General features: G+C 58.6%; 1 protein-coding gene across 6 annotated transcripts in view; it reads left to right on the top strand.

Annotated features, from left to right (window-relative positions):
- SH3TC1 (SH3 domain and tetratricopeptide repeats 1) overlaps positions 1-8854 on the top strand; it is a 51987-nt gene that overhangs the window by 7302 nt on the left and 35831 nt on the right. For 4 of the 6 annotated variants that reach the window (XR_003795538.1, XM_029234827.1, XM_029234829.1 and 1 more), the window contains exon 1: positions 8445-8614. The exons of 1 other annotated variant lie outside the window; for it this stretch is intronic. The gene's annotated coding sequence lies outside the window, so the exon portion shown is untranslated. Of the gene's footprint in view, positions 1-8444; positions 8615-8854 lie in introns of those variants that run through there. One more of the 6 variants, XM_029234831.1, reaches the window with a different exon arrangement.

The following is an 8854-nucleotide window of genomic DNA, read 5'->3' on the forward strand; positions in this document are numbered from 1 at the left end:
TGCTGTGTACATTTCCTGCCAGGGAATGTGTTTCATGTGCCAAGGCCAGGCTCGGAGCCCCCTCCTCCAGGCAGCCCCCCCCCCCGGCTATCTCCAGTTGGCATGGGGGCTGTTTGGTGGCCCCAGCCTCTCTGCTCGCCCTCTGTCACAGTCACTCCGACCGTTTCCTTGGCTGTCTTTACCACTAGGCCGAGAGCCCTGGAGGGAAGGGTCGCCTGATTCATCCATTCACCCAGGTCCCCAGTGTCCACACTGAGCTAGGCACAGGGTGGGGCTGGGCAATGCTGTCAGCGGCCGGACCCTGCCCCCACTGGCCTTAATGATAATAATCGCTCTCCTCTGTGGGCCCCCCTTCCCCACGCCGGCGGGGGCTGGGCTTGGGCAGATGACCAGGGCAAGAGTGAAGTACTCACCAGGGTTCACACCTGGGCAGAATCGGAGCTCTTTGCCACCTTAGCGTGTACTGTGCGGGGTCAGCGTGGCATTAACAGGACTGGCATGTGAGGTGCTGGGATGGAAAATCTGACCATTGTGAAGCCAGGAGGGCTCTGTGGGGGGAGAGAGGTGGAGGCCGTGCCCACCTGCATGGTGAGGGGAGACCCCGGGCTCACACCTGGATTGGCACCAGATCGGTGGGTGCTCCAGCCAGGCCCCCCACGCCGCAGCCTGTGAAACCTGCCGCTGGGTGGCCGGGCGTGTGAAGGACTCAGGTGTGGATGCCCACCTGCAGCGGGGCTGCTGCTCGGAGCCTGCGGTGGCCCGTGGATGAGACCTGAGTCCCTCCCACCCAGCTGCCACCCTGGAGAGCCAGGAAGAAAGGGGGGAACTAGAAATCGGCCAGGAGGAGACGGGTGAGCGTCCTGTACGGCTTTGCCCTATCCGAGGCGGTAACTCAGGGGCCTACCCTTTCTGCGAGTCTGGGGCAGGCAGGTCCTGTGCACAGGGGCTCCTGTTCAGGTGCCTGTTTGTTAGTCATTTAACAAACGCTCGCAGACTTCCCCGGCAGTGCCCTTGAGCGTCCTCGAGTGTTAGCCTAGCGGCAGAAACCCCAATTACAGCACAGATGTGCCCAGGGCCCTCAGGGCTGGGGAAGGGGTGGCTTGTCCACGTCAGTGAGGCCTCAGACGGACGCAATGCAGGAAGGAGACAGACAGGAGTTGAGGTCACAGCCTGGAGGAGAAGGTGCCCAGGAAAAGGATATGCAAATGCAGAGGAAGTGGTGGGGGGCACAGGGGATCAGGCAGCCCAAGGACCCCAACCATCGGGGGAACGGGGTGGCATGAGTGTGACAGGTCAGTGGAAAGTGAAGGACCAGGTGCTGAGTGGCCGGTGGTGCTGTTTTCTGAGATTTGGGGGATGGAGGGGTGGGTGGCGGGCAATGGGGGCAGTGGTCCAGTCCCACCGAGAGGAAGGCCTGGCATCGCCCTCAGGTGTGAGGTGGCACCTGGGCTGTCAGTGTGGGCAGAGGGCTCGGAAGTCCCCGACCTTCACGCTCACACCTAAGAACGAGTGTAGACAGAGCAGTGTGGCAGGTAGGCAGAGGGTGGCCGCCGAGGGGCCAGTGAGATGAGGACGGGGGCGAAACCATTGGATTTAGCAACGTGGAAGGTGCTGGCGGCCTGGGCAAGGGCAGTTTTGGGGAGTGGGTGAGGAGAGGCTCAGGAGGGGTACAGAGCTGGCTGGGATAGAAGGCTCTGGAGGTTTCACCAGAGGGAGCAGAGATAAAAAGTAGCCAAATGAATGAAACGGGGGCTGAAATGGGGGCTACGCCCCCAGCCAGCATCACCCATGTGTAGTCCTGGCACAGCAGGGAGCGACATCGGGGGGGGGCCTGCAGAAATTCCCCCCGAGCCCTCCTGCCTTGTCCCACCTGCAGTGGTGGGTCTTGGCTGGGAGGCCTCTGGGAAGTGTGTGCTGGGGCCTGGGTTAATGTTTGCACAGCCAAGTTCAAGATCCATCCCCTGGTGCCTGGGCTGGGATAACGCCCAGAATTCCAGTGGTTGCCACACCCCGCTTCGGGAATGCTGGTACCCTGGAGGGTGAGGGCCCACGGGATCGGGGTGTCCCTGGGGTCTCATTTATAAGCCGGGTGACTTCCCCAGGCTCCCAGGGAAAACGGCAGCCGTGAAGGCCACACCGTGCATCCCAGTCTGGAGCCCCCTACTCCCATCTCCTCCAGGCAGCCACCTCCTAGTCACCCACGACTCAGGGGATGGATGGTCCAGGGCAGTGTGGCGAGCCTGTCCTATGATGGGAGGAACCTCTAAGACACGGCCACTGTCAGCTGTGTGGCCGCTTAGAACCCCATCTCTTAATTCCTTTTTATATATTTATTTAATTTATTTATTTGGTTGGTTGGTTGCATCAGGTCTTAGTTGCAGCTCGAGGGCTTCTTAGTTGCGGCTCACTGGCTCCTTAGTTGTGGCACGCGAACTCTTAGTTGTGGCATGTGGGATCTAGTTCCCCAACCAGGGATTGAACCTGGGCCCTCTGCATTGGGAGCGTTGGAATCTTAACCACTGTACCACCAGGGGAGTTCCCACCCCGTCCCTTAGTTTTTAAAGGAGGGGGCTACTTTGAACTGGTGGGTACCACAGGGCCCCCCTAAGGATGTGACAAGGAGGACATGCCAGTCCGGACCTTGCTCCCTTATAGGCTGTGAAAACAACCTTTGTCCTTTCTTACCAACTTGCTCCAAGTGCCCTGTCACATTATTTGGGGTGTTGACGAGGGAGCACCCCTCTTCTGAATGCGGAAGATTCCCAGGCACAAATACACCCAGGCACCTGGCCAGCTCGTGGGCCGAGGAGGGGAGACAGGGCAGCAGAGTCAGCGATTCCTGGACAGAGGGCGACGCCTGCCCGGACAGAGCCGGATGGGCTGGGGCCACGGCCACTGCGGGTGGCGTCTCCGGTCCACAGGAACTGCTGACCGCTTCCTGCAGGCCTTCGACCCGGCCCGGGTGGCCATCAGCCATCTGGAAAGGCTGTTTGGTCCCGATATCCTTGTTTTGCAAAGAGCAGTTCCTGAAATCACGGGGCCTAGAGCTCTGCTCATCTTTGATTGGGCCTGGTTTCAGCTGCTAAGGCCAGAAACAACAAACACAGACCGAGCTCTGCCGAGCACACGCGTGGTTCTAGCCCTTTCGGCAGGTCCAGCGGCAGCCGGGTGCCTGGTTCCAGACTAGCAGCTTCTCTCTCTGTCCGGGGCTCCGACCTCAGACTTGGTTGTGCAATGGAAGGACATCTCAGGCAGATTGCTCCTTAGACCCGGGTGGGGCTCAGGAATGCACTGGCCTTGGAAGGAGTGTCTTTCTGGGAGATTGCTTTAGTAGCGTCGCATCTGCACCTGACAGATGTGGAGCCAGAGACCAGGAAAGGTGACAGGGCGTTGCTTGGCGTGGACCAGTGGGAGTACTGCGTTCACCCCCTCCTGTGACCTCGGGTGAGGGGCTTTCTCTTCCTGAGTCTCAGTTCCCCCGAAGCCTGAAGGACGGACTTTGCTACCTCGCAGCCCAATCACCTGTTTTTATTGGGAACATTCTTAAGTGCCGGTTCTCGGTAACCCTCGATAATTTAGCAGCTGCAGTCCTAACCAGCGGGAGGAGGGAGGAGGGTGCAGCTTCCTGTGTGTGTCCTGAGCCGGCATCAAGCACAGGACAGTCTTCAGCTCTCTGGTCATTACTGGTCTTCCAGGCTGCCTGGTGCTGGTGCCGGCTCCACCATTCTCTACTGAGATGCTCTCCTAATGTTACCGAATCCAAGCTCGGTCTGCTCACTGCACTACAGGCCAATGAATTGGGACGACGTGTTGAGGCAAGGAATAGCGTCTTCATTTGGAAAGCCGGGCGTCTGAGAAGATGGCGGACTAATGTCCTAAAGTACCATCTTTTTTTAAAAATCAATTTATTTATTTAATTTTTGGCTGCGTTGGGTCTTCGCTGCTGCGCATGGGCTTTCTCTAGTTGCGGCGAGCGGAGGCTGCTCTTTGTTGCGGTGCGCGGGCTTCTCATTGCGGTGGCTTCTCTTGTTGCGGAGCACGGGCTCTAGGCGCGCGGGCTTCGGTAGCTGTGGTGCGCGGGCTCAGTAGTTGTGGCATGCAGGCTCAGTAGTTGTGGCTCATGGGCACTAGAGCACAGCCTCAGTAATTGGGGCGCACGGGCTTAGTTGCTCCGCGGCATGTGGGAACTTCCTGGAGGGCTTGAACCCATGTCCCCTGCATTGGCAGGTGGATTCTTAACCACTGCACCAGCAGGGAAGTCCCCTAGAGTACCAGGGAAGTCCCCTAGAGTACCATCTTATCTGGGTCTCATGCCAGTTTTTTTTTTATAGAACAGAGACAGGGAGGAAGTAAAGCAAAAAGGCTTTTTTTTTTTTCTTTTTTTTTTTGCCTGTCTTGCAAAATATCTCCTGGCTTGGCCAGCCTCCGGGAGGGGATGTGTTAATTTCTTTTCTGCAGCCATTCACATGTGGGCAGGGTCAGAATGTCTTCCTGTGAGGTGAACAAAGGCACTTTCGTTTAACATTCAGGCAGAGGGGCAGGGTTCCCCGAGGCAGGCCATTACGTATGCTTGCAGCTATAGGCAGTATCCTTTTAGTGATTATAGTAACAAAAGCAACAAAAAGCAACGATTAAAGTAAAAGAAACAGATCCAACATGGAGTCAGATTCTGTTCTTCCCTGTTTCACTAATGATGAACCTTTCCACATCCCAATTCCAGGGTGGCAAGGGATGTTTTGTAGTGACTCCTTCCTGCATCAGTGGCAGGGTGATCCTGAGGGGCTTTTCCATGAATTTCCCATCCCGCCCCATTCTCTAGAGCAGGGCCCATACCCAGGGCCAAATCCCACCCCTGTTTTGCAAGTAAGGACTTCTTGGCACCGGGCCAGGCCCACTCACTTACTATCACCTAAGCCTGCTTTCAGGCTGTAACCGAAGGGTTGTGGTGGAGCCCACATTATGACCTGAAAAGCCAAACCTATTTATTCTCTGTCCCTTTATGGAAAGGATTTGCTGCCCCTGTTCTAGAATCACCTGTACGTCTTGCTTCCACTGTCTGGGCTGTTGCAGAGACCCAGCAGGGAGTAGTCCTGTCCCCCAACCCTAACCCACCCCCTCCCCAGGGCCTCTGCATTCCTGGGATTCACCATTTATGTTTATGGCCTGTTGTAGTTTAACCCGCAGGGCAAGAGGGTGACCTGCCCCCAGAATCTGCAGCCACCAGAAGTGGCCGTGGGATGCTTCAGCAAGCTGCCTACCTGGAGCAGGCCAGGCTCACGTGCTCTTCTGGCTGGCCCTGTCCCCAGGCAGACCTTTACACCTTCTGTCTGCCTAGTCCCTCTTCCTCCAAGAGTCAGCTGAGGAGCTTCCACCTCCAGGAAGCCTTCCTAGATTTCGCCTCCCTCTTCTTCCCCTTCCTTTGGCACTGCACAGATCGTGGTACATCATCCCAGTCTGTTTCCAAGTCTGTAACCCCAACTTGTCTGAGCCCCCTTGTGGGTGGGGACTTGAAGTCAGAACTTCAGGCAGGGTAGCTCTGAACCCCAAAGTGTAGAGCAGTCACAAGGCGGAGTGGGGGACCCCCCAAGAGGCTGGACCATGTGCCATGGAGGCTGTCCAGAGGATCCCAGCTGGGCCTGGGAGTTGGGCTAGGTCACCTTTCCTGGCCCAAGACTGTGCTGATACAGCCCCTCACAGCCCCAGAGGACTGAAAATGCTCTAAGATGGCATGACAAAATTAGAAATTGCTTTTTGTCTTTGTAGGACCACAGTTGTTGCTATTTGCTCCATGAGTTAAAACATAAGCAGAGGATGGAAGGCAGGGCACCCCACAGCCCCTGTCCCCCAGCTCTGGCTGGTAGCCCAGGGCCAGCGTCTATGGTCTAGGAATCAGGCGGGAGCCGTCCCGGGAGCTCATTGGGAACCTCCGTCCACAATGGTAGAGCAGAGTCCAGGCGGGCTGAAGGTGGGAGGGGGCCACCTCAGACCCACAGGGATGGTTAAAGAGAAGCTGCAGCTGGGTTTCTGGTGGGTGGCCATAGGATTTCCCACAGGAAGTTCCTGAGAGCTCTTCCTCTGGCTGTGTGTCTCATGCCTTAGAGTGTCAGGGGTCCCCTTTGGCCCTGGGCAGCCCTGGTGTCAGGGCTGTGTGACCCGACCCGGGGCAGGTCCTGCCTCTCCTAAGCCCGTTTGCTACTCCGTCCAGTGGGATGGTGGTAATACACTGGAATGGCTACAATCCATGGATCCAGCATCTTTTTGGCAAGTGATAATTGGAATTTATTACAACCCTGCAGGGATCAGAGCTGCTGACCTGGGAGGGCACTTAAAGATCTCTAAGCCCAAGTTGACCATTTAAAAGGGAGGAAGTGAGGCCCAGGGGGTGACAGGCTCTCTCAGGGGCACCCGAAGCCTGGGCTGGGCTGCCGTTGAAACCAGCCTCTTGCACACAGGGCTGTACAGGGCTGCCCTGTGGTGCAACTTCCAGGAGGGACCCCTTATTTGGAAAGCCCCTCCCCACCTGAAAGGCTCACATTCTTCCTCTGGAAGGCCATTAGTGTGCACTTGTAGAGTTGGGGTACACGCTGTGAAGTTGGGGTACAGTATGCAGAGTTGAGGTGCTCTGTGCAGAGCTGAAGGATGCTGGGCACAGTGGGGGAGGCTCTTGGAAACCCCCTCGGCCTTGGGCCAAGAATGCAGCTACAGAGACAAACAGGATACAGGGTCTCGGGCCGCAGCGGGGCACAATGGCCAGGAGGGGAAACGCGTCCAGACCCTTTTATGGATGTGGAGCCCGTCTGGGGCCTCTTTCAACACAGTTTCCAGAAAAACAAAGGGAGCAGAAGCGAGCAGCTCATGTTCCGCACAATGTGGGTTTCTGGAGAGGCGGCTGGAGAACTAGGGGGCCCCAATCCACAGACAGAGGCCAGGCTTGGGGAGGCCACACCTCCCTGGGGCAGGGAGGGAGAGCTGCTGGTGGGAGCGGCTGCCTGGCCCCCTGGGACCCAGGGGGTGGTGTGAAATCCTCCCCCGTTACTTGGCCTGTGGTCTTGGGGGACTGTGAAAATGGCCACCTGGAACCTCTGGCTCCTGCCTTGTGGTCCCCGAGCATGTTGGTGGCGTGTGGGGTGTGGCCCAGCTGGGCTGGGGGTGTGGGCAGCCTGAGCTCTGGGCCTGGCCTTTCTGGGGCCCCCAGAGGGAGTGGCTTGCCTGCCCTGGACCTCAGTGGCCAGAGGGGCTTGAGCCTCATGCTGGCCCTCAGTGGGGACTTCGCTGGTATGAGCTGGCCACGCGCCCACACGTCTCCAGCTGCCCTCTCACGCCTGGGCTCTGGCCCACTGGGGAGGGGAGGAAATCTGTGACATTTGGGTGACTGCATTAATGCTGGGAGTTGATCTGAGAAAGGACGGACGGGGGGAGGGGGTCATCCAGAAATATCTCGGCCCTGAGTGGTTCTCTCTCTGGGTGACATTGCCCCCAGGAGACAAGTGTCTAGAGATGTGAATGGTTGTCACAGCTGGGGTCGGCTTCAGCTGGTAGAGGCCAGGGATGCTGCTAAAATCCCAGTGTACATGGCAACCCCTTCCCCGTGACAAAGCGCAAACGCCCCAGCAGTGCCGCGGTTAGAGACTAAGCCCGGGGGCTTCGGTGTCGGTCAGACCTGGTTCTGGGCTCACCTTCTAGTTATCACCGGCCTTGGGCATGCCACGTCATGTCCCAGGCCTCAGTTTCCCTGTCTGTAAAATGGGTACATTACCACTGAACTCAGAGATGTTCCTGGTCATGAAGCCAGGCCATGAGTGAAAGTCCAGCCTTTCTCAAGCACAGGACAGAGAAGGTGGCCCTCTGTTCTTGATTCCTGGGTCTGGGCTGTGGCCAGCAACCAGAGCCACACCCCTGCCGCCATGAGGGCCTGAGAGTACATGGGAGGCTAGGGCCAGGGGCTGACCCGTGTTCAGTTCCTGCTTCTTGTCTGAGACCCAGGAGACCCAGTTCTGGCTTCCCAGGCAGGGCTGAGATCCCCTGCTGTCAAACCCAGGTCGGGCCTGGAGCCCAGCAGAAAGACAAAGAGGGAAGGACAGCAGACGCCCAGCTGTCCCCTGTGCGCGTTCCCATTGACTGGACCAACAGGCCGGGGCAGCACCGGGGCAGAGGGAAGGAGCTGCACGTATGTGCATGCACGCACACACGTGTGCGCATGTATGTCTTGTGTGTGCACATGTGTGTGTGCACGTGTGTGCAGTAAGTGGAAGAGGAAGAGAGAGCAGAGCTGAGGTTGGCGGGGCAGCTGTCAGACTTCCCCAATCCTGGCAGCTGAGGCGGTGTGGCCTCCACATCTGAGCCTGGGTGCCGGGCCCTGGGCAGGCGGGGCAGGGCCTGGAGCTGGTCCAGGACGGAGCTAATGATCAACCAGCCCTTGGGGGCGGTGCAGCAGCGTGGGGCCTGCCTCTCTCCGGAGGCACGGGTGCAGGGAGGAAGTAGGGCAGGAAGAGGGGGCAGTGGCGGCCACTGTGCAGTCAGCTGGGCTGCGGGCGGTGGAGACGGCCTGCAGGGCGAGCCAGCGAGGAGCTGGGAGCGGCCGCCTGGCGCCGCGGTCCTGCAGAGCGGGGCGCAGGTACGGGGCGCTGGACGGGCGGGCGAGGACGGCCGAGCAGGCGTCGTCCACAGAGCTGGGTCTTGCCACGGTCGGATCTGAGCCGTCTTGCCTTTCACTTTCTTGGAGACTTTTCTGACCTTTTAGGATCGGGAGGGAGAAGGAGTGGAGTCTGGGGAGGCCCGAAGGCTGTGGGCACTGGTTAGCGGACTCCCGGGCAGAGCTCTGGGAGCACCCTGTGCTGGCTGGCAGCCATGGCCC

This window comes from Monodon monoceros, unplaced genomic scaffold (genome assembly GCF_005190385.1).
Source record: "Monodon monoceros isolate NGI ecotype Baffin Bay Population unplaced genomic scaffold, NGI_Narwhal_1 Super_Scaffold_20, whole genome shotgun sequence".
Classification (NCBI taxonomy): domain Eukaryota; kingdom Metazoa; phylum Chordata; class Mammalia; order Artiodactyla; family Monodontidae; genus Monodon; species Monodon monoceros.